A 25,610-nucleotide genomic window follows, 5' to 3' on the forward strand; every position below is an offset into this window, starting at 1 on the left:
CGGGCTCTGTGCTGTGCTTCTGTGCTACAGCTCTGAGCCTGTAGCCTGCTTTGGATTCTGTGTATCCCTCTCTCTCCGCCCCTCCCTAACTAGCACTCTGTCTGTCTCTGTCTTTCAAAAAATAAAATAAAATAACGATAAAAAAAATAAAAAAAAAAAACATTCAAATGCCTTTTTCCATGTGACTCACTACCAAATCTCTATTCCTCAGATGTGGGTCCTACATCGTGTGGATCAAGGATATCAAATAACTAAAGTAAAAAAAAAAAATGTACAGCTTATTTTTTAGTCTAAGAATAATTCTATCACAAGGAACTAACGAGTAGAAAATCCCCTTTTCATGATTGAAAACTCATGTTAAGCTCAGCAATATTAGTAACATTAAAATACTTTCATGTTGTATCCTCAGGGCATCCATGAATAATAAAAGCTACAACCAACACTGTTGTCATTAGTTAAGATCTTATAAACTGTTCCTTAAAGAGGAAGACACTACATCTCATTCTTTTACCCTCCTTTTCTAAAGACACGGACTCATACTCCTGGACAATGCCTTTTAAACTCTTTGTCAAATACTTACTGAGTAAATGTCAACTACTATAAAAAAAAATGCAACTCTCACAGCCCCTGAAACAATAATATACAAGATAATTATCAGGACTGTATACTCATTGTCAGATAGTTTTTTATTTAGCAGCCATCATTGGAGCCATTTCAGTGGGAGAGGTTACAGGTACAGACAGAGTAAGAATTTTGTTAGGAGATGCAGTGAAATAAAAAAAACAAACCTTGTAGTAAAAAGTTTATTATTATTTAAGGATGTTTATTCTGGCCTTTTGTGTCTTTCCTTTGCAAAGTATATCTTATTTTTAGTCATGCAGATATAATTAGAACCCAGTGTTCGAGGTTTCCAAAATGGTAGAAAAGAATGGTACTTATTTACTAGGTCTTGAGGCCTAACACAACAACCCAGTGCTCCCGTCAACACAAAGCTCGCCTGAAAGGAAACTGTAATGCTTCAGCATATACCAGGTGGTGCCAGTGTTTGCTGAGATAGCTCTTAAGATTGCTGAGCACAAGCAGCCTTTTCAATGCACTAATAAACTCTACATTCATAAAATTTTCCACCAAAAGTACAGAATTTCATGAAGTTTGTTGAAAGTGCACTGATATATATATTTTTAAAAAAAGGCACTACTATCATTTCCTGCACTCAAATGTGAAATTAGGAAGAGACTGAGAAAAGGGGCTCTTTTTACCAAAATAATTATTTTGCAAGCTGCCCCAGCTTTTATAGATAAAAAGTTTGATTTTGTGAACAAAGTAAAATATTGTAAGTATCTAATTCTTTAATGCACTGTGGTGACCACTGTGCAAATTAATCTCTGTCCTTTAATGAATAACCTGATATATGAGGCTGGGTTTCTGTTTTTCTCAGGCTGCCACTTACTGGCACGTGATTGAAATTCATTTGTATTACCAGTGAGTTCATTGCAAGCCCTAGAATCTACCTCTACCAAGCCTAGAATCAACTGATATTGTTGTGATCGGATGATAAAAAGGAAAAGAATATGCATTTTTAATGGTTTCTCTTCTTTCACAACATTTTTTGAAGTCCCTAACACAAACACTTTATGAGAACAACCAGACTATTTTCCAAATGGGCCACAGACTCGTTCTTCCATTATATTCTGTGATTCCTCATTCTTATACCTGCTCTTCTTCCTCCTCAGTATTTCTGCAGGCACTTAGAAAAAATGATCAAATACCTAACTAATGATCCTAAAGATCTTTGTCTAGGTTCTATTATCTCTAATAAAAATGGAAAAGAGAAGGGAGTCCATATTTGTGGTAAACCTACTATGTAGCAAACACAGAGTTGTAGAATTTTTAAACATAATCTTTGGGGGGATTTTGGGTTTTCTTTTTTTTGTTTGCTTTAAATATTTAGTTATTTTGAGAAAGACGCAGAGAGAGAGTGCACAAGCAGGAAGAGGAGCAGAAAGAAAGGAGAGAGAGAATCCCAAGCAGGCTCTGAGCCCGATGTGGGGCTTGATCTCACAAACCATGAGATCATGACCTGAGCCGAAATCAAGAGTTGGATGCTTAACCAACTGAGCCACCCAGGTGTCCCCAAACATAATCCTTGTTAATGCTATAATGCTAAGAGTTAGGCTATTGTACCCATTTTACAGGGGAGGAAATTGAGGCTCAGACTTAGCAATAGTCCTACAGATACTATGGGGCAAAAATATTATTTGAACCTTATTGTGTGTAACTCCAAAGCTCATGATCTTTGTAAATTAAAAATAGTATTCCTGGAATTTTTATTAAGGTTAATTATAGTTATACCTTTATATAAAATTAACTTTGTTTAATGACTAATATTTTCAAAGCACTGTCACATACATGATCACATACATGATCCATTTCAAGACAGCTGGTAGAATGGAGGACATGTGGGGGTTGTTGTAAGGATTAGCAATAATGTCTAATGTATAATGTCAGTGTAAAACAACTCAGTAGTTGTTGTTGTTGTTATTATTATTGTTATTATTATTCCCAGCAGGCTTAGAAGTTGTGTAGCTTAGCTATTATCACTCCTTCTTGACAGACTTTCTCTACAAAGATTAATCCCTTTCACATTATGCTTCACAAGCAAATATAACTTTAAAGTTTTTATTTACAAGGCATTTACTTACAAGAATTTCAAAACCCCATATTCAACTTCAGTTTGTTTGCGATGCTGGCAGGCAGGGGATGGAAGGGGAGTAGGTGTGAGACGGGCTTACAATCTTTGCCAGCCCAGACAGAATTGGAAATTATGCCTTCAGTCTCCAAAATGAGTGTCCTTTTTCACTGCACCTAGGTGCTCCATACGATGTTCTTTATCAGAGACTTCATTATCTTCTTTCAAGGCACAATGAAGAGCCTTTGTTTCTTGCCTCCACAGTGAGGGGAGTGCATGCTGAAGCGGTACATGCAGACCCTGCTTGGGGTTGCTTATGGGGGGAGAGCAGTTATCAATCACAATGCACAGAGATGCTTGGGGTTGGACTCTGAAGCACATTCCTGCTCTCTGATTAGTAGGCAATGAAGTGCAAGAAGTGCTCGGTATCAGTGACTCACAGTGAGACAGGAAATCTCAAGCGATCCGCCCTTCCTTCCTGCCCTCCAGACCAGCTGGGTTGCAGAACCACAGGCCTCAGCCAGCCTAGAGCATTGGGGAGAAGGGAAGGGCCAGAGTGGGCAGACCCTGGGCCAGTGCACCAGGCTCCCTTAATGGATCAAAAAGGCAGGACCCCCCACAGTCACACTGCTGCAGGGAAGGTACACTCTCTTTATCCTCAAGGATGCTTTTTCTGTTGAGATTTCTCTTTTCCCCTTTACCCCACATCTCCCTGGTATATTCTCGCCTTTGTATTGTTTTTAAATATAAATACAAAGTTTGGCACAACTCAGTTGAGTGGTTTTCATTTACACTATGTTTTAAAAGCATGCAAGAAATGACATTAGTCATCATTACAAGCAATGTCTTCACAGTGGCAAAATGGCAGAATGTGTCTCTCCAGCAAGATGTAAACACATTACAGTAGGCTTTTGAACCCAGTGTAAAATTCTTTCAATAAAGTTATACCATGTTTCTTGTCATGAGAGCAGCAAATAATCCTAATGATGGTAAAGGCTAACAGTTATGCCAAGAACTGCTTTGAGCACCTTATACCTTTTGAGTCATTGAACTGTTCCCACTACCCTTTGAGATAAGCATTGTTGTTGTTCCCAATTTCCAGATGAGAATGCTATCACAGCAAATGAAATCCTCTTCCCTGTCTCCAAAAATTGCTTTTAAACCTCACAAATAGTGAACAAATGAAGCTGAAACATACAATATCATAAATGAATAAAAAATATCATAAATATCATAAATTAAGCTGCCTCTTGCAGGGATTTGTTATAAGAGTCAAATGAATAAATGACACAAAATGGTGATATACATGTTTCCCATATTTGGCCGAGTTCAGCAATATACTTCCAACTCATTCATTAAACTGTAAAAACATTATCCTAAAAAACATCCAAAGTCAAAACTCTGAAATGAGTTGTTACAGCAGACCAATTTTGGCAGTTATCTTTTTTTTTTAGAGCAAAGTTTTCATATTTTATTGGAATGAAGTGATAACATCTGATAAATTCTGATAAAGATACATTTTTTTAAATATGAAATTTATTGTCAAATAGGTTTCCATACAACACCCAGTGCTCATCCCAAAATGCAGTTATCTTTTTCAAGACCACTTCCCTCTCTTCCTACAGGGCAGCAATGTCAGAAAGTGTCAGAAGTATGCATTCCTGTGTGTTCATGCAGAAACTAGGTCTCAGGTTGAAAAACCATTTATTGGGGTGTGGAGATACACACACACACACACACACACACACACACACACATATATATATATATATATATATACACACACACACACATACATATACACACACACACACACACACACACACACATATATATACACACACATATACATACATATATATAACCTTTCAGTTCACCTCCTTTTATTTTCCTGCTCTCTCCAAGCTCAGCTCACACCCTGTGTTGCAGCCACGCCAAAATACTTCTAATGAATTGTTCATTGTTGTATGCCTTTGAATAAGTGGCTGCTTTCTCTGTTTGAAAAGCCATTGCTCCCCCATTCCACCCAGTGAATCCTCCAACATTCAGAATTCTGTCCATCTTTTCGTACATTCGAATAGTATTTACTGAACACCTCTTGCAAGGCAGACACCAGGTGGGGTAGGAAGGAGGTTCTGACTGTTTTTATTCTAGTGCATAGAGACAGAGTTGAAAGAGAGAGAGAGAGAGCGGGAGGGAAGGAGGGAGGGAGGAAGGAAGGAAAGCAAAAAAAACAAAGGAAGGAAAGAAGAAAAATGAAGAAGAGAAGGAAAGGAGCAAGGGAAAGGAGGAAAAGGGGGAAGGCAGAGGGAAGGAGGGAGGTACCTACCTACCTTGGTTTGTGTTATGCAGAGCTATATGACATTAGGTGATAAGTGGTTACTTATATCAGGTGTCAGGGATCCAGCCACAAGCTCTGAATGGCAAGAAGGAGACAGTCAGACAGAGGTAGACACAACCAGTTCCAAGGTGCTAAGCTCTTGAGAGCAAGCCCGGTTTCCCAACCAACTGAAAGGAGCTGGCGTGACTGAGGTGCAGTCACAGAGAAAGGCAGCCACCATATTCCATTGGTTTTGTAATACCTGCCAGTAGTTCAAAGTGAAAATTTAAAGCAGAGAATTGATATGATCTAATATATTCTAATAAATCCCTCTGGCTATTGAGAGCACATTGGAGTTTAGGAGGTCAAATGTGGAAGCAGGAAGACAAGGGAGGATACAGGTAAATGAGTCAAAGCAATTCTTTCTTCTCTTTCTTTGTGCTCACACAGCATTTTGTAAAGACTCAATGTTACATGTATTTTAAAAACTGATGTATGTGTTTTCTCCTCTACTTAGACAATAAGATCCTTGAAAGTAGGAATGAACCATCATTACACAAAAATAACAAAGAAAAAATTAATAAATTAAGCCTCTGAAGCTTAAAGTTTCTGAAGACAACAGTCATCTATTCAAATGACCGGATTGCAAAGTAGGTTATTTACATTGCAGAAGAAATAGAAAGCATTACAGTCCAGAGCAGAGGAGGGAAAAAGCATATTATCCAACTGAGGGTATAATACGGAACCAGAACATTAGGGTCTGGTGTTCTTTAACATAGTAGGATGTTAAAACAAGGTGACAGAAGTTTGACAGAGAACAAATCGAGTCAGCTTTCCCTTCTGATGTTTCAGTTTCAGATAATGGCTGTATTTAGACTCAGGGTTCTAGGTCAAGATGAAACTCAATGAATATATTGAGAAATTATTTATCTGTGCTGGACTATTAAATAAGAAGTAAACAAAAGTGTCCGATCGCTTTTGGATTGTTCAAATTACAGCAAAACCCTGACACCGAGAAAAAGTGCTGACATTCTAAATGTTTCTTTTTGGAGCTATAAAAAGATCAATCATGAGGAAGGGTGAAGCTTGTTTTTAATGTATTCCCTTCCTCCTTTTCTGTATGTCACTCTCCTCAAGGGATCCTCTGCCTCTACCCATTCAGAGCCCTCAGGGGTGCACAAATTTAATCAAGGCCTTTTTCCTTCAGTCTTTCCCTTGGTGTCTCATGCCCTTTCCCCAACCTACTTCAACTCTAGATCTAGATCTAGATCAATCTGTATATCTATAATTTATCCATAAAACATATATATATAACTACAAAATAATATGATTATATATGTGGTATAATATATAATATATAACTATATGTAATATATATGACTATCTTTATACATACAATCAGTTAGCAGTTGCCTCATAATAAAATGCCACAGAACTTAGTGACTTGAAACAGCCACCATTTCTGTCTCACAATCCTGTAAATGATCTAGCTAGTTTTTTTGCATTAAGCTAGCTCATTTGGGGCTCAGTGATCTAAAATGGTCTCCTCCCCTTGTCGGAGGCTACAGCAAGAACAGCTAGGACACCAAAGGCCTTTTTTCACATAGCCTCTCATCTTCAAGGACGCTTCTTCACATGGGAGCAGAAGGGTTCCCTGCAGCAGTAGGCAAATTCTAGTTGCAAGCACTTTTATGTCCTCTGCACTACATTTTTCTAATGTCCTACTGGCCAAAGGAAACTACCTGGCCAAGTTCAGTTTCAAGGTAGAGAGAAATAAACTCAGCCTTTTGATGAGAGGCATGGTAAAAGTCTCCTTGTAAAGGGACATGCCTATGGGGACATAAGTAATTTGTGACCATTTTGTGATACATTGCACTATCATTTTGAAGAAATCCCATAATTTCATTCACACTAAGGTAGGTGATAAGGGCTCCTAACAAGGTCCTGTGCTTCTTAATGTGGCAAAATATTTCACCTCAAGAGTGTGAACCTTGAGTCAGAATTGCAGACCCAGTAGCAGAGGAGGAATTCTTCTGCAAAGGACTCTTCCCTAGCATTTCCAGGCCTGATCTAGAGGCAGCCACCCACCTGAGCATAGATCCCATACCTGGTCCCCATATTCCCTAGGCAGTTACATCATGGTGTGCTTGAGAGGCATGATTTGACACATGGAAGGGAGTATATCAATCATGTGACTGTACCAAATAACCTAGTACATAACTGTCCAATAAGTATTAGTTGAATTGGTTAATTCATATGTGCGTGTGTGTTTATGTGTGTGTGTGTGTGTGTGTGTGTATGAGTGTATTGAGAGAGAAGGAGGGAGGGTGAACATGCACAAACACCAGTTCCATTCCAAATACTCAGGCGTCAAGAGAAAACATGACAGAATGGAGCTGACACAGACTTTAAAGCTAGATGCACATACTACCTGTGTAACCTTGGGCAAATGTCTTAATCTCTCTAAGCCTTCGTGTCCTAATCTATAAAACTGCCATAATAATACCTTTGCTGCAGGGTTATTATAAAAATTAGATAGAATGATAGATGTAGAATACCTAGAGCAACACATGACATATTAGGGGCATTCAGTCATTAGGGAACAGGAGCCAAGCCTAGCTTCCCACACAAATTCCATTTCTCATTCCTGCCTTCCTTCCGCTCTCGTGCTACTTTCCCTTGGTGATCGGCCTTCTGCCTGCCAGGCCTAGACCAGACCAATCAGAGAAATGAGCAGGGCCAGGAGTAAGGAAATTCTTCTGCATCTTTAGGTTCTGTCAACACGAGGTTTTTCCAGCCACGACAGAAGAGGGTAGTTAAAGCAATGGGAATGAGTGACCAAAGCAGTGTTCCCTCTAGAAGTAAGCCTCTGGCTACCCCTTGTCCGCCATTGTGGTGCTACATAAACTCCCAGCCAGAGCAACTGTACAGACCCAGATCGGCCAGCAGGGTTTGTATAGTTAGCATTTCAGGAAGTATGGATAGATTTCAATTAAAGGTTGCAGACGGAACACATGCCTTCTCTTTGAGGCCTTCACCTCTCACATTCCACAGAAATGCCTATTTTTAAAACTATGTGAAAGAAAAGTTCATAATAAATCCCAGGATCAGGGACTCAAAGATTTCTATATATTTCTCCAAGATGTGTGGGGGATGGGATCACAGACTGTCTGGATTCAAATGTCATCTCGGTCAGTCATAATCTGTATGAATTTGAACAAGTCTGTTTCCTCATTATAAAATGTAGATAATTATAGGACCTCCCTTATACGGTTGTTGTGTGGATTGGCCAAGTCATGTGAAGCACCTACAACACTTCCAGAAACACAGCTCAGTAACAGTTAAATTGTTATAAACCGAAGCCAAGGAATTTACAACTAAGAAATTGCACGGAAGAAAGTTGGAAGTTCAAGCTGGGAATTGGCAAGAATCCAGAAGAAAGTGAAGCAGAAATCAAGGGTATTGGTTTAATATCTACAGAAAAGCTATTCAGTCCGTCTTCCAAAATTCTCTACTCCTACATCCACGTGCAGGGGTGATGTGTACCCTAAGTTAGCTCAAACCAAAGCTGTTCTCTCTAAAGAAGTTGAATAACTCACCTCTGAGGGGCTAAGGCTCCTGTTGCAGCTGCTTGGTACATAAAGGTAGTCTCTCTACTTTGCTGACTAAATGAATGGTTTAACTTAAAAGGATCACCAAGTGATGAAAAATCAGAGATCCCCACACAGGCACCATTTCTGAAACTTAACCATGTCAAAAAATAAGAGCCAAACATTTTCTGAGAGAAGAAACAGGTTATCTATAAAGAAATGAGAATCAGACTGGTATCAGTCTTCTCCCCAACAAAATCAGTTGCTAGAAGATAATGGAAAATGCCTTAAAAGTTCTGAGGAAAAATTCGTTTGAAACTAGAATTATATACCTATCTAAATTATTTTTCCAGCCCAAAGACATTTTCAAGCATGCGAGAGCTTAGAAAATTTTATCTCCTATGCATACTTTCTGGGGGAAAAATATTGGGAGATATATATTAGAGCAAAAGAAAAAGTAATCCCAGAAAAATAAGGTCATGGCAGCCAAGAAAAAAATGAACTTGACTTAGAAATTTATGAAAAATAATTATTGGATGAAAGCTGTTCAGCAAGCTTAGAAAATCAACAATCCAAATAGTAACAGGAAATCTGAAGGTTCTAAAGAATAAGTCCTCAAGTGGAAAATATTACTGTAGGAAATATTCTTACTGATAAACTGTATGATATTTGACAAGATTAAACATATTCTAATTCTATCCACAAGAAAAAGAAAATTAATTAGAAATTTCAAATAACTGACATGATGCATGAAGAAATCATGGTCTAAATAGGAAACAAACTATAATATTGTGTGATATTTAGTAAATTGAAAAAGAAGAATCAATTTGACCTTAATACTTGGAATATTCTTCTTCAAAGAATACAGATTTATTAACACAAAGTTAGATCTCCATGTATCCTTTTAATTTCGAAATGTAAATTTATTGAAAAACAAAAAGAATGCATTTGAAAGACAAATTTCAGACTTATTCAATAAATATTGAGCATCGTCTATGTGCCAGATATATCCACCACGTTTGTGATGTTTTTTTTTTTTATTTTTTATTTGAAATGTTCATTTGACAAATGTGCTTTATTTTGTATATTGGCCTTGTTTCCCAGCCCCCACACTGTATTAGACAGGAATGTTTATTTCACAACATATAAACTACTAGCCCTTGTGGTTTACTCCAAAGGGGGAAAAATACAAATGTTCTAGAAACAAATGAGACAAATTATGCCCTGGCATATTAAAGGATATCAGAATTCCTATATTGAAGTCACTTATTTACTTTATTCTAATTCACTGTTACCAAATATAAGCATAACCCCCCCCCCCCCCACCAACACACATACACAAATGGAATATATTGTGGGAATTGGAGATTTATGCTAAGGGATTTTACAAAGCATAAATAATAAAAAATGCTGGATGATTTAGGATAGTTTTTTTTTTTCAAAGTGGCATTTGCAGATATTTAGGGGGTATGAATACATTCTCAGTAGTCCATAATTTCTCTGGAGAATTTTGAAATAATGTGACTTTAATTAAATAAATCTCAAATATTAATATAAACACATTCCTGATCATGTTGATGAACACTTTCGAACACAGTAATGCTATATGACTTCTCTTAAGATTGGCTTGTAATTGTCTTACAGTGATTTTTTAAAAAATTATTGAATTTATTGAAACAAACAAAAATCACCCATTTCTTCAGATCTCCTTTATAGGCCAAAGCATGCTACTTTCTGCCTTAGGTGATAATACTCACATTATTATAGCATTCCGAAAGCTTTTTACTTTAAAAAAAATGTTTTTGACTGAACCTATTGGCAAAACACAGAGTAATCAACCATGTAGAAGAACGCAAGTGATACAAACATTGACAATGTAAAAAGATGGGGTATGTAATTGGGCAGAGATGGAGGGAAGTATATGGGGCATTAATTGTCTCATTTTATGTGAATCCAAATTTCTAAAGTTGATAAACCAAGAAAGAAATATTAATATTATTTACAGATATAAAGGTCACCTCTCAGGGCCTGTTTTGTTTCCTGAAAAATTGGATTGATGAAATATGCCTTATGTATCTCACAGCAGCTTTCCCATGAATGTCATATAAAATTAAAGGTATGGGAGCACTTGGAAAAATAAAAGTGTTTTTAGCATCAAAATGAGTAACTTCTATAGAAGTCTGACCATTTGCTTTTGCGTTCTAACTTCAGATTATCAAAGGATATTTAATATATCCAGTATTTTCATCAGCCCTTTTAGTTTCCATTCTGTGTAGAATCATAGGCCTTTCAAGGTGAAAAGGCTTTCAGCAATCCTAAAGTTCACCTTCCTCCTTTCACAGGTGAGGAAACGGAGGCCACACACAGTTAACTGACTTGATTAAGTCAAACAGCTCTTAAATGACAGAACTCATCCAAAAATTAAGTGTCACGAGCTCTAGGGCAATGTTTTCCTACTACATAGATAGATACATGGCCTAATACAGTAATAATAAGTCCAGATAATAAATCTGATTCTTCAGGACTTTAGGAAAAACTTAGAACCCTGTAGTTTCATATGATCAGAGAATGTCCATGGTATAAATAAATGTGCCTTCCTATCTTATGAAGGTTTATTACATAACTTGAATACAGACCTTACTATATTATTACATAAAAGTTACTTGATTAATAATTTTATGTGCTAAGGTAGTATACTTTACTCACGTTTGATTTAAAAATTCTAATGGAGACTTTGATGTTTCTTAGTTCCTCTGTTTTTTAGAGTAATGGGGCTATCATAAGCATTCTATAAAAATGGGTTGGCTTATTGTTTCTCTTCTGTTTGTTTTCCTTTTAAGTTTGTGTTTGAAATCATTTCAAACTTATAGGAAAGTTGCAAAAACACTACAAAAACACCTGATTACTCATTACTGAGATTTACCAACTTTTAACATGTTCTTGATCTCTTTCACCCATCTACATTACATACTAAACCTTTAAAAAATATACATATTTTTTCTGACTCTTGTGAGAGTAGGTCACATGTCTTGCCCCTTTATTCTCAATATCCTATATACTTTTTACATAATCACAGTACAATTATTATATTTAAGACTCTTGATATCGATACAACATTTTAAAACCCACATTTCAATTTTATCAATTGTTTCAATATCTTTTATACATTTTTTTTTTCCCTTGAGGATATTGTCTAGGATAACATACAGTGTTTAGTTGTAATGTCTCTTTATTCTCATATAATTTAGAAATATTCCTCAGCCTCTTTTTGTCTTTCATGTCATTGGCATTTCTGATGAATACAGCCCAGTTATTTCATTTAATATACTGATTAAGGATTTGGTTTTCTGATGATTGAATTCAGGTTAGCCATTTTTGGTTGGATTGCTACACGAGTGATGTGTCTTTCTCATGGTTTCACATTTGGAAACACTGGATGTAACTTTGCCTCCTATTGGTGTTGTTAATGTCAATCCACTTGATTAAGATGGCATCCTGTTTCCCCACTATACACTGTTTTATTCCTTTATAATTATTAAGTAATTTGTGGAGAGATATTTTGAGACTATGTAAATATCTCGTTCTTCATCAAATTTCCTTCCCTTAGATTTAATCTATTGATTATCCTAGCTTGAATCAATTTTACTGGGAAGGTTACAAAATTGGCAAGTTTTTAACTCTGTTTTATTTATTAGTCTTCTCTGTTTACCAGGTAGTAAGGAATAGCATTGTATTTTTCCTTATGTATTTATTATCAGTTTGGACCTATGAATTCTTGTTTTATTCAATTTAATGCACCTCTGGCTTTCTTTTTCTTTTTCTTTTTTTAATGTTTACTTATTTTTGAGAGACAGAGACAGAGAGAAAGAGATAGGGCGAGAGTGGGGGAGGGGCAGAGAGAGAAAGGGAGACCCAGAATCTGAAGCAGGCTCCAGGCTCTGAGCTGTCAGCACAGAGCCCGTTGCGGGGTTCAAACTCGTGAACTGGGAGATCATGACCCCTTGAGCTGAAATCCAGTATCAGACACTTAACTGACTGAGCCACCCAAGCACCCCTCTTTTTTTTAATGCCCAAATTGTCCTCGATGCCGCCTGTGGGAACTCATTCAGACTGTCTTTTTGTACCTTTGACATATTCTCATCATTTTTTGAGAATTTCCCTATTTCTGGCATAAAAAAATCTCCTGTTCATCTTGTACCTTTACTGCTGCTGCTGTCAAGGAATCAGCGATTCTCAAAAAGCCCTCATTTCTTTTAATGGGGAATGGTATTTGGCCTGATTGATTTTTGAAGTTGACATCATGGAGGTCAATCATGTCCTTTAACAACTCATCTCCTGGTTTAAGTAAAAAAAGCTAGAACTTAAAAAGTATTAGGTTTCATCCAGAATGGAAATACTCTGGGCTTGATTTTTAATTTTTTTTTCTTAGGCTTAGGAAGTAAATGTGAGAAATGAATCCATAGCAACAAAATGTACTGAAGTGTGTATCAAAGAAACATTTTAATTACCACATAAAATACTACAAAACAAATAAATTTGATTAGAAACCTAGCATTTTGAGTTGGAAATCACTGATTCCATTGAATACTGCAAATAAAAATATAAGCTGTATTTTGGAATTCTTCAAGAAAGTCAAGATTCCTCAGCTTGAAAATAGTACATAAACACAAACTCAAAATATGATTTTAAATACACAATATGAAAGTCAATAAGAAAAAAACAATTATGAGATATGAAATTTAAAACTCTAGTATCTGGCATATTATAGCTGCCAACATTTTTATTGAATGAATTTAAGAGATTTAAGAAAAAGATAGCCACTCATAAGAATCCAAATAAAACCATGCATATGAAAAGTATAAAACTGCATAAGTATTTGTAGTAGAATGCTACATAAGTCCTCCCTACCTGAATACTGTGTGGTCAATTTCCGACGTAAATACCATTTCTTTTAAATTTTGAGGTGTGTGTGTGTGTGTGTGTGTGTGTGTGTGTGTGTGTGTGTGTGTTTTAACAGGCAGTGGAGAAAGCAAAAAATACAGATGATGCCCAACATGGTATTACAAAAGCAGACTGGACTTCACGTTGTCTTTGCTCAAGAAAAGGAGGCCAGCCTAAACCAGAGCATCCGGGCAGTGGCTTTTCTTTGTGAAACCAGCCTGTGGCAATACCTATTCTCCAGCCGTGAGGCAATTAAATATCTAAGAATGGTCCATCCTTCAATTGCTTCGCAAGTGTGAAATCAGCGCTGAGCATGTTCTAACTCACCATATGTGGTAATTAAACGTAGGAACTCACACTTCTGTGTGGCCATAAAACCTCTATTTGGGGAGGGAGGCCGCAAGATCTGCAGTTAGCCAGCCTGAGATCAGATAGCGATATGGGAGACATACCTAGCTTCACGCACTTACAAACACGTCCTCATACACTCCCTCGGTTTATTTCAGAGTCCCCAGGCTTCTCAGCTACTGCATGTAATAGTGAGAAAGAAATTTAGATCAAAAGAGACCGCAGGGCAAGACAGGAGTCCAAGAGCATGACTGGACTGGAGTTTCCAGGTCCTGCTATTTCCTTTCAAGTAATGAAATAAGTGAACATAAAAGAAGAGACCAGGTTAAAAAACAGAAAGGAGGCTGGGCAAGAAGCAGCAATAAGACACCAGCTAGGAAGGATCAAGGTTAGCTCTGCCAGACCTGCTGAGTCTTGCTCATTTAGAGGGAGGCTTCCTCCTATCGGTAAAACTACAGAGCTTTAAAAAAAGTTGTTTTTTTTTTTTTTTTTTCTAGTGCTCAAGGAGACCGTAGCATACGACAGGAAAATATTTCAGGATCCAATTGTAACTGATGGAAATATCCCTCAGACAAATGGTCTCAGCTGGAGGAGCTATTTATTAACTGGACTCACTGTGAGCAGCACCTCTCATCAGGCATTCAGCAGGAAATGAAGCCTTCCAGGAGGACTCAACCCAGCAGGAAGCTGCAGCTTGTGAGAAGAAATACCTGATTTACCTGCCCCCAAAAAGTGGTAATTCTGGCAACACAGCCGATAAACCCTAACTGCATTTTGAAACGGAATGGGGAGGAATCAACCCAGAGCAAAGCGGGGCCCAGAAGCTGCAAGGCTGGCTCTCCCCTCTATACTTGGGGATCTAGTTGAGGCCCCTGGGTGACTCAGTTGGTTGGGTGTCCGACTTCGGCTCAGGTCATGATATCACGGTCCGTGGGTTCGAGCCCTGAGTCAGGCTCTGTGCTGACAGCTCAGAGCCTGGAGCCTTTTTCGGATTCTGTGTCTCCCTCTCTCTCTGACCCTCCCCCATTCATGCTCTGTCTCTCTCTGTCTCAAAAAATAAATAAAATAAACATTAAAAAAAATTATACTTGGGGATCTAGAGAAGGGAAACCTTGCCACATTGGCTCATCGCCTGCCACGTTCCCAAGAGAATCAGCGGGCCTGAAGGGAAGCTGGGGATGACTCAAGATGACCTGACACCCTGCACCATAGCCCTGCAAAGTGTCTATCTTTGCATAGTCTAGCCGGCACGAAATTCCAAGGGAGGCAGGGAATCCCTGTGGGGTGGAAGGAAGTGACAAGAGAGATCAAGTTAACTGTCAAGTCATGACCTGGTGAGTAAGCTTGAGAGTCTTCCATTTATTGTTTGACTTGAACTCCCTAGGAAAGAAGAGAACAAGTTGGCATTGTCTCATCACAGAGACCATATAACACGACTCACTGTCACGCTTTCTGTCCCTGCCTCTGATTACATTTATGGTGGATACTTGTGGAGGCTGGCTCCTGTCGCTATTTCTTTTATACTTGTAATACATTTACAAAATAAAATCTACATCCCACACACCCATCGCCCTCAGCTCATCATCTACCAATTCCTCACTCCCCTATGTCTTCCCCTACATATGAGACAAGTAAATGAGTGAGAGAAGCGTTCCATTTTTCAAACAACTTGCGGAGTATTAAAGGACGAAGGCTGTTTCAGTCCATTTCCTATATTTTTTATAGCTACAACATAATTATCCTTGATGTTCATAATGGAGGTCTGCACAACTGCAAATTCTACATCACGAAGGACTAAATTATATTCATTGTAGATGTATTGCTATTCATTTTATTGCATTCAAATTTTTGACAATCCATGTGTAACATATTCGGTGGTAGTGATAATAGAGTGGAAAACCCCATTCTTCAAGTAAGCTTCCTGAATCAATTACTGAAGAAACAGGGGAGAACAATGATGGTCTGGAGTTCCTTTGGGAGGGCTATTTTACACATAGGATGAATACAGAGCAGCTCTTCTTAAGGTCTTTGTGTGGATGAGCAAGGCCAGAATTCTCATTCTTTGCTTGAATCTTTAACTTTAGAAGAAAGGTAAAGAACGATCATTTTGAAAATGCTGTTCCAAGGGTAAGTACTCTCTGTAATTATAAACCTCAATTCTTGCTGCCATTATTAATTTTTGTATATATTCTCATGAGACAGGGACGGGATGAGAGTCAACCGTAGCATTTGAAAATAATTGAGTAAACTGAGGGATCACCAAATATGCTTTTTCAAAGTAAGGGAAGAGAAGGCTAAACTTGTCTGGCTTGATTGCCTGGCTTGGAATGGGAAGTGAAAACTGGATTTAATTACAAAAATAGTCAATATTGGCATCAGAAAGTAATGAAAATTTAACATTAAGCCTAGTGCATAGAATTACAGACCTGCGCTTTTCTTAAATAGCTACCAATTGCATGAAAACCTTTAAGAGAACCTCCAAGCAAATTTTCAATCACAGAATTAGTGCAACAAAGGCTAATTACGCTTTTACCTCTTCTTTGAGTCTTGTGTATACATAGGCACTTAACACCAACAACCATGCAAGCTGTTCTAGAAGTCAATATGTGAAGAGGTGCAAGTTTTTAGTTGATTCAACCAAGCAGATCTTACCAGGGCAGAACCAAATTTAGAATGTTAAAGGTACATATGTGTTGTTGAAAAGTCAAAGGCAAGATTTTCCTTCTCATAATTTACTATTGTTGGAAAAACTATAGGTGATATTTAAATTTTGACAACAGGATTTAAAAGAATGTTTACAAATGCTAGTGGAGAGGGCTGGAGTCACAGCTCAACCTCTCCTTGCCCTGGGAAGTCTTCATAAACTTTCAAAGCAATGCTCTCAAATTCAACCTATCATTGGCCACAGAGTTCCTTAGGGCAAAGTTTTCACACATCTCTGAGACAGTTGGTGAATCCCAGTTACCTTTGAAGTGAGATGCCCGAAGTCAATAACCAGGTTGACCTGGTGTGGTCCTGTCTTCACATTCACAAGCAGGTGAAAGGAAGAGTGACACCACTTGTGTAGACAGAGATTTTGTGCTAAAAGCTGGGAGCCGAGCAAGTGAAGCTTTGCTGTCCTGTCCGTTGCCTTCTGTTTCTTTTCTATGGCAGAGGGATTCTAGACTTCAATTCAAGGTTAGGAATGATTGAAAACTGAAACCAGTCCTCCAGATAAATAGGCTCAAAGTATTAGGCAACTTCATAATTCATAAAAATAATAGTTTAGTAAGTAGTGTTAATATGGACTTGAAGAAATTATAAATAAGATACTGTTAAATGTTACTGTTTATTAAAAACATTAGTCAATCCTTTGAAAACTTTGGGTTCTCAAGAATTCTGTTTGCTTTAAAACTGCCCAAATTTCCATTTTGAATTTTCTGCTAAACTTCATTTTGTCTCACTAATGCTAAAACGTGAATTTCAAAATGTGGATTTAATGTAGCCAGCTCTCATATATTTGTCCCTAAAAGTAGTCATGTAGGGATATGATGTTAAACTTCAGGTCCTGATTTTGCTTAAAAATCATGTCTATGTTAAAGTAGTTACAACACTGAGAACTGTGACTGTAGATTATTTTTAAACTCTTATTTGTTCTTCCTTGTGTTTTATCATCATACATTTATAATTTGTATAGTCACATAAAAATATGTTAATAAAAAATGTCCAGTGCTGAGCCAAATCCTGAAAAGAGGCTTTACCCTGCCCATGAGCACATTTAGAGGTTCCCCGTGCAAAGAACAGCAGACATGGAATATACACATTATTTAGCAAGTATTTCCTAAGAGCCCTGTTGTATGTCAGATGCTGCGTGAAGTCCTAGGTAGTTATGGAGCCACCTTAACTACATCTCCTCTTTCGAAAACACTCTCTTTCCACAGCTTTTCCCCTTCAGAAGAGGAACAACATCAGTAATTACTACCTAGACCCAAACTTCAAATCTATGAAAGCCTCTACCAAAATATAAAATAAGATCTCCAAAGGAATTGAACGCTAGATCAAAACTAGGGCAAAGCAAAGTAAAAATAATCTAAAATAAGTATGTATCCAGAAGTGTTGTGTTTATTAGTGTTACTTTTTTAAGGAAGAACTAAAAAAAGGAGAACAGTTTTTATTAAGTATCAACTTTCTGCCAGGCATTAAGCATTGCAATTTATAAATTGAAAATAATTTAATCCTCATGATAGTTGTGTAATATACATCATTACTTATTTTTCTAATGAAAAAACGGTCCCAGAAAGCTTAAGAAACTTGCCCACATCACCGAGCTGATGAAAACAGAGCTAGGATTATAATCTACTTGTTCTGATTTCAAAAGCAAACTGAATTGGTCAGTTTCTTAAACTAATAAAATGAGGAGTAAGAGGGTCATGATCTAAGAAACTTGCCCACATCACCAAGCTGATGAAAACAGAGCTAGGATTATAATCTACTTGTTCTGATTTCAAAAGCAAACTGAATTGGTCAGTTTCTTAAACTAATAAAATGAGGAGTAAGAGGGTCATGATCTAAGAAACTTGCCCACATCACCAAGCTGATGAAAACAGAGCTAGGATTATAATCTACTTGTTCTGATTTCAAAAGCGAACTGAATTGGTCAGTTTCTTAAACTAATAAAATGAGGAGTAAGAGGGTCATGATATAAAGTACTAAATACTAGATAAGTAGAAATGATAATCATTAGGGAAAAGTTTCTGGTTTAAAATTTTTTCCTCAATCACTTCTTTTACCAAGGCAACCAAAGAAACAGAAACTAAGTGAGTAGTTTTGGCCTTTCTCTGTCCTTTGGTAAATAATGTCTTAGGGATCTTGAACCCACAATACTAGAGCAGAACAGAGGCTGGAGTTTAAGCTCCCAGCTAACTAGCTAACTCACACACACACACACACACACACACACACACACACAGATAGATTAAGAGTGTTGCATGATAAAATTGCATAAAATATTAACACCTCTTGCTTTAATTAATAATCCCTTCTGATAGTCACTTCAACTTAAAAAGCTGGGCTTTATAAGACACTGAAACTAAAAGACAACAGCAACAAAACTTGAGCTTCACTCATATAAATTCTCAATAATTAAGAAGTATTATGTGACTCAAATGTTAAAATGCAGATAAATTCCAAATATCTGGTCCAGCCATACTCTTTTAAACTCCAATTGTTTGTTTTTATTGGGAATCCATTTCATTTGGCCACTAAGTATGTGATTCCCTTTTTGGAATCTATTCCAAAGTCTATTCCCTTTCTGGAATATAAATTTCCTATTTTAAAACAATGTGGATTGTTTTAAGATAAATAAATAAGTAAATAAATAAATAAAATTCAATGAATCTGAAAACAGTAAGCCTATCTCTTTTATTCTGATTTTCTATGTCAGTGTATGGAAAAAAAAATAAGAGTTTCATTTGTTCCAGAACTTTGTTCATACTGCATTCTATTGCATGATCAAGAAACATAAGTACAATATCTTTTGGAATGTTTAATTCAGTTATATTATCACATATTTGAAAATGGGCTTTATCATCTTGATATACTACCCAGAGCTTGGGGTGGAGAAAGGCCTCAAGGAAGGCCTGGTGTTCTCACAAATGCCATCAATCTCGCCTCCTTCCATTCTCAACTCTTCTACCATCAAGGACAGAGAGCGAGCTCAGGCTCATCCATTTAGCACATATCCCTCTAGCAACATGTTGTCATTTCCCTTCTCCTTTGACACAACACTTACTGTTCCTTAAAATGTATTCCACCTGGAGGAGTAAGGCATTTGCCATTTGACTATAGAAAGCTAGTGTTTCTCTCAAAGATGGTATCATCGTTATTGGCATTTGGGACTTATTTAAGCAGGACTCACTGGCTGGGAAGTCATTTAGCAACCCTGACCCTGGGGTACTGAATGCCAGCGATCCCCCTTCCCAACTGCAACAACAAATTCAGTAGAATAAAATGCCACAATATATATATTTGCACAAACCCCTCAGGAGACAGTATTTCCCTAACTGCCAATCACTAATTTAAGCCAACTGCCTCACTAAGCCACAGATAAATGAGCAACTTGCTCAAGATCATAGAGATAATGAATATTTTTTAAAAATGTACTCTTCTTCATATCAAGAAAAGATTTTCAGTGCATAACTGGACAGTTATTTGAAGTACTTCTTCCAGTTATGCATGTGGTTTTGAAAGTAAATATTAACTTTTATGACAGTAAGTGAAAGGCAGAAAAGTAGGCACTGTTGTAATGTTTACTTAAAGGAATTAATATCAAATATCTGTGATGTGTATGATATAAACAATATTCCCTTAGAGCAATGATTCTCAAAGTGAGATCTTCAAAGCCTTCAGGTCTCTGAGACCCTTTCAGGGCCCCAATGAAGCCAAAACTATTTTTATAATAATACTAAAACATTTTTTGCCTTTTTACTATGTCAATACTTAAACTGAAGGTGCCAAAAATTAAAAAAAAAAATAGTTGGGAAAAATTTTGTGCTAGTGTCTTAGCACAAATCAAGGCAATGACACCAAATTGGGCTTACTAGTAGTCATTGTATTTCATACTACCAGAGAGATAGAAAGAGAGACAGAGGAAATTTGATAACATCTGTGTGATTCTTCAACAAAGTAAGAACCATGCTAGGAGAAATTTTCAAAGGCTTTTGCAAGATTTACTACCGTTGAGTCAATAAAAATAACTAAAATTAATTTTCATGTTGACTTTTAAAAAGACACAGTCATTGACAAAATTCTAAGGTTTTCACATTTTATGGGAAAATTTAGTCAAAACTTCACTACTTTCTGGCATCTCCTTCAAAGTTCATTGATTGGGGTCCTAGAAAAAAGCTTCAGCTACCTCGACAGCTCTTTTACCACTCTGTGATATCACTGTAGGTGAACACTTTAACTCTTACAAAGGAGAGAGAAATTCTACTCTTCAGGTTACATAAGGCTTCGTGAGAGGTCATACAGTGTTGCACCCATAGCCAGAATGCCTTTACTTAAGACCTATGTGTTTGTAAACTTAACTTCCCTTGACTCAGCTTACTTATTTGTAAAATAGTGCCAACATCCAGGTAAATTGTTTGGAAGAATAGTGGCATATAGAAATACTCAGTAAGTACTAGCTCTTATTTTAAGAATAAATTAAGGAAAACACAACTTTCAAGAATGAATCCATATTTGAATTATAGAAATGTAGAGATCATCTATAAATATTATGTCCACTATGGGACATTTGCAAGGACAGATTGTATAGAAGGGCCCAATGATTTGAAGATCTAGAAATTAATATGTAATGAGAAGTTTGTATCTAATCAATAGTTGCAAAAACATTTTTACAAATTCTAAGTGTGAAGAATGTCTTCATTCTTAGGTAAATGAATACCAATATTATTTTTAGAGATTTTAGTCTCTGGACTACCTTTAATATATAATGAATTAAAGGTAAACTTCATGAGTTAAAAGCCAAATTACTATGAACATCAATTTTTAAGAATATCAATCTATACATTTGATTGTGTATTTATCTGTAGCAGATATATTTTACCAGGTATTTTCAGCCTACATAAAAAATTAATATGATTCGTCATCTCAAAGTATTATACACTGTCATATTATAAGTGTTTTCTACCTTGCTATGTTTCCACTCTTTGTCTTACCAAATGACTTCAATTTGTCAACACTAAAGAAAAACATAACAAAAACCTTTCCTAGTCAGTATTCTTGTTAATATAGCACATTAAAATGCACCTTCTGTATCATAGGAACATAGCATGCTGCTATTAGAGATCACATTAATTTTAATAGACGAAAACAAAAAGAAGCACATATAAAACTTGGTATACAATATTTTTTATGTAACCAAATGTTTCAGTATCACTATAGATAAAATTTGATATAATCTTGACCTTATCACATTTTAGATTATAACATATATGCACTGCTCTCAGCAATGAACATAAATTCCATCTTTCTGCTCTGTACCTTGTATACACCACATAAATGATAAGCTGGTTCTGAGGGGGGGGGGATTGTTATATTGCTTTCTCATCCTTCGGATGAGCATATTTTAGGCCTGAGTGTTACACCCTGTCACCTTGAATAAATGATTAATAATTTTCAGCGTTACTGAAACGACTTCTGTTATTGATGACCGCTCGTTTGGTTTGCAAACTTTAAAGTTATGGTGGTGAACTGTTTAAAGTTATGGCTTATCTTTGCCAAAAACCGCTAACAAATTAAAAAGCAACATTCTTGGGAGCTGCTGAATATTCCCCCTTCCTAAAATTCAACAGAGACATGACTAGTGGAAGCACAAGATGTTCCAAAGAACTATCACATGGAACAGTAGGAGAGTCTCCATTTCAACTTTTACAAATAAGCATTTGAGCCAAAGCCTGACCTGCAGATATCAAACAAAGGAGTATCTATATATTCCTTAAAAAATAAAGGCCTGATTCTTAAAATCATTTCTTTTTCTTTTTATAAATACTCTTATTACTCTAGTACTTTAGTTACATAAATGAATTTTCAAAAAGAATGACATACATATTGCTATATCAACACCCTAAACATGGTGTGAAAACAATATAAGAACATTGACCTGAATGATGTTTAGAGAAAAGTTAAATATATTAAATCTATGTTGCAGACATGTTTTTTTATAGCCTGGCATGTCTCCAGAGCTCCTCTCCCCTGCCATTCTGAATCTTTGTCCTTCTGGAGTGGTAACCTCAAACCTGAATCCAAAAGAGGCATGTGAGAATTCCAAATTCTAGTAGCAAAAGCCACAATGATGCATTTAGCCAGAGCCAATCAGAATGAATCCCAATCACTGGCTGGGATTATGAAAAAATCTACAGTAGCAGGATAAATGACCCTGCCCAAGAATAAAGCCAATCAAGAAGCATGCAATGATGACCTCTGGAGAATGAGAAATTGAATCCTGAACCATTATTTGAGGACCTAGATTTATCACTGCTCAAATTCAAATCACCTCTGAACTTCTTTAGTCACATAAGAAAATAATTCTCTTTTGTGTTTTAAGGGACTTTAAGTTGGTTTCTACTGCTTGCAAGGCAAAGCACCCTCATTAACATGATCTATTACTCTAGCTATTTAAAGAAGAAAAAATAGGGGCACCTGGGTGGCTCAGTCGGTTAAGCAGCCGACTTCAGCTCAGGTCATGATCTCGCGGTCCGGGAGTTTGAGCCCGCGTCGGGCTCTGTGCTGACAGCTCAGAGCCTGGAGCCTGTTTCAGATTCTGTGTCTCCCTCTCTCTGACCCTCCCCTGTTCATGCTCTGTCTCTCCCTGTCTCAAAAACAAATAAAACGTTAAAAAAGATTTTTATAAAAAAAAAAATAAAGAAAAAAAAGTCTCAGGGCACCTGAGTGGTTCAGTTGTTTAAGTGTCAGACTTTGGCTCAGGTCATGATCTTGTGGTTTGTGAGTTTGAGCCCCATGTGCCTTGTGCTGACAGCTAAGAACCTGGAGTCTGCTTTGGATTCTGTGTCTCCCTCTCTCTCTGCCCCCTCCCCACATGTGCTCTCTCTCTCTCTCTCAAAAATAAATAAACATGAAAAAAAATTTTTTAAATAAAATATAAATAAATAAACATTAAAAAAATTTAAAAAAATCTTTATACTCCATATAGATGAGTTTGTGATGAACCTGATTCCCCAAATACTCCAGGGGATTGTAAATCATTTTAAAGTTTTGGAAAGCAATATGAATATAATGACCTATATACATATTATGTTCTAGTATTTTGCTTAAGAATACAATATGGCAGGTGAATAATTATTAAATGCAGTGTAATATGCCTCAAAATATTAAATGCAACAATCTAAATCTTAACTATAGCACAATAAATAAACATATGATAGTATATTAATACCATATTATGCAAATCTTAAGTTATAAAGATTATGCAAAAAAAAGAAATATTTGTGATATAATATTAAGTAAAAAGGATAAAAAACATTGTACTTATTATAATAATTACAGCTATATAAAATGATATATGGATGGAGACAGTGATTCTCAACTGTGGTTCCATATTAGAACCTCCTGGGGAGTGTTGTTAAAAATGTAAAAAGTGTTGACGTCTTAGAAATTCTGATTTAATTGGTTTGGGATGGTCATTGGTATTTTTCTAAAGCTCTCTAGGTGATTCTTATGTGCCACCATTAATAGAAGTTTTAGAATAAGAAAAAAAAAAAGAATAGTAAGCCCCTCCCAGTAAGTCAAGACATAGTTCATTTTTATACATTCACTTATTCACAACTTGTCATATTCACATACTCATAAATTCTTCTTTGTGTTGGCATTTCTTATCCATGGTTAAACCTGAAAATGGTTCAGGTTTTGATAGTTTCTCTAGTAGCTGAGGAAAAAAATGGCAGCTTAATTATGTCCTAGAGTAGAACAGGGGAAAAAAGGATGGTTGGGGAGCCTATTTTCAGGTATAAATTAATTGCTGGATACACCAAAACCTGACATATCCCAGTCTCTTGTGTTAATAATTTTAATGGTTTTCCTATGGTATTTGCTACTTGGACTTTTTTTTTTTAAAGCAGGTGGCCTGCTGTGTGATTTGCATATGTGTACATGGATTTCCTCTTATCTCCTAGTGTCTCTGTCCTAAGTCTCTTTTGTTGGACCATTCTCCACTCAAGGTTAGAGAAACCCAAAGTTCAGGCCTCAGCTCTTCACACCCTCACCCAGCCTGGGTGATGGATGCACATATGACTCTCAACTATCTATCTCCAGGCCTGACCTCTTCCCTGAACTCCATACAGCCAGCTGCCTCCTCAGCATCTCCATTTGAATGTCTAATAAGCATCTTGACCTAAAGCAGAGCCAAACTCCTAGTTTTCCCCCCCCAGACTTAATTGTCCCTGAGTGTTCCCCATGTCACCATTCACCTATCTGAACCAACCATCAGTCTCATCCTTGATTCTCGGTCTCAACACTTGTCCAGTTCATCAGCAAATCCCTTTGGTTCTACCTTAAAAGTACATCTTGGGTTCAATTCACTTCCCATCAATTTCAATTTATTCCAAGCCATCAGGATCTAATAGCCAGCCTGCTTTTACTCATGTCCCCCATTGTGTAAATTAGGTCAGATAATTTTTTTTTCTAGCTGATAGCCCTCCAGTGGTTTTCTATCACAATCAAAATAAAATCTATATCTTCACCCAGCTGGCCAGGCTCTGTATGATCTGGACTTTGTCTCCCCTGCTCTCCCATGACTCACAGAGCTGCAGGCTTCATAAGCCTTCCATGCTGTTCCTCACGGGCACCAAGCCTTTTCTAGCCTCAGGGTATTTTCTCTCCTGCCTAAATTTCTCTGTCCTCAGATTTCTGTGTGCCTCAGCATCTCATACTTCTCCCCAGTGTCTATCAAAGTTCACCTTCTCAGAGAGGCCTTCCCTGAACACCTATCAAAAAGATATCAAAAAGAGAAGATCCTTGAAAATCATCCAAAAGATTCCTCACCACCCACATCCCTTTCCATCCCTTTAAGATGCTTAATTTTTCTTGATGGTACTTACTGCTATCAGTGTCACATATGTATCTGCTATTGTCTGACTTCCTCATACTCTCCATGAAAATGGGGATTTGATGAGTTTTATTTGCTGCTTTATCCTCCAGCTTTAGAACAGTACCTGGCACATAGTAG

General features: G+C 36.9%; 1 long non-coding RNA gene across 1 annotated transcript; it reads right to left on the bottom strand.

The window, feature by feature from the left end:
• Positions 1–15,703: 15,703 nt before the first annotated feature.
• LOC132683279 (uncharacterized) lies at positions 15,704–22,885 on the bottom strand. The gene is made up of 2 exons (XR_009612145.2): positions 22,530–22,885; positions 15,704–15,966 (listed from the first exon to the last, which is right to left on the bottom strand). It is a non-coding gene; the product is annotated as an uncharacterized LOC132683279 (long non-coding RNA).
• Positions 22,886–25,610: the final 2,725 nt, after the last annotated feature.

This window comes from Panthera onca, chromosome C2 (genome assembly GCF_046562875.1).
Source record: "Panthera onca isolate mPanOnc1 chromosome C2, mPanOnc1 haplotype 2, whole genome shotgun sequence".
NCBI classification, from domain to species: Eukaryota; Metazoa; Chordata; class Mammalia; order Carnivora; family Felidae; genus Panthera; species Panthera onca.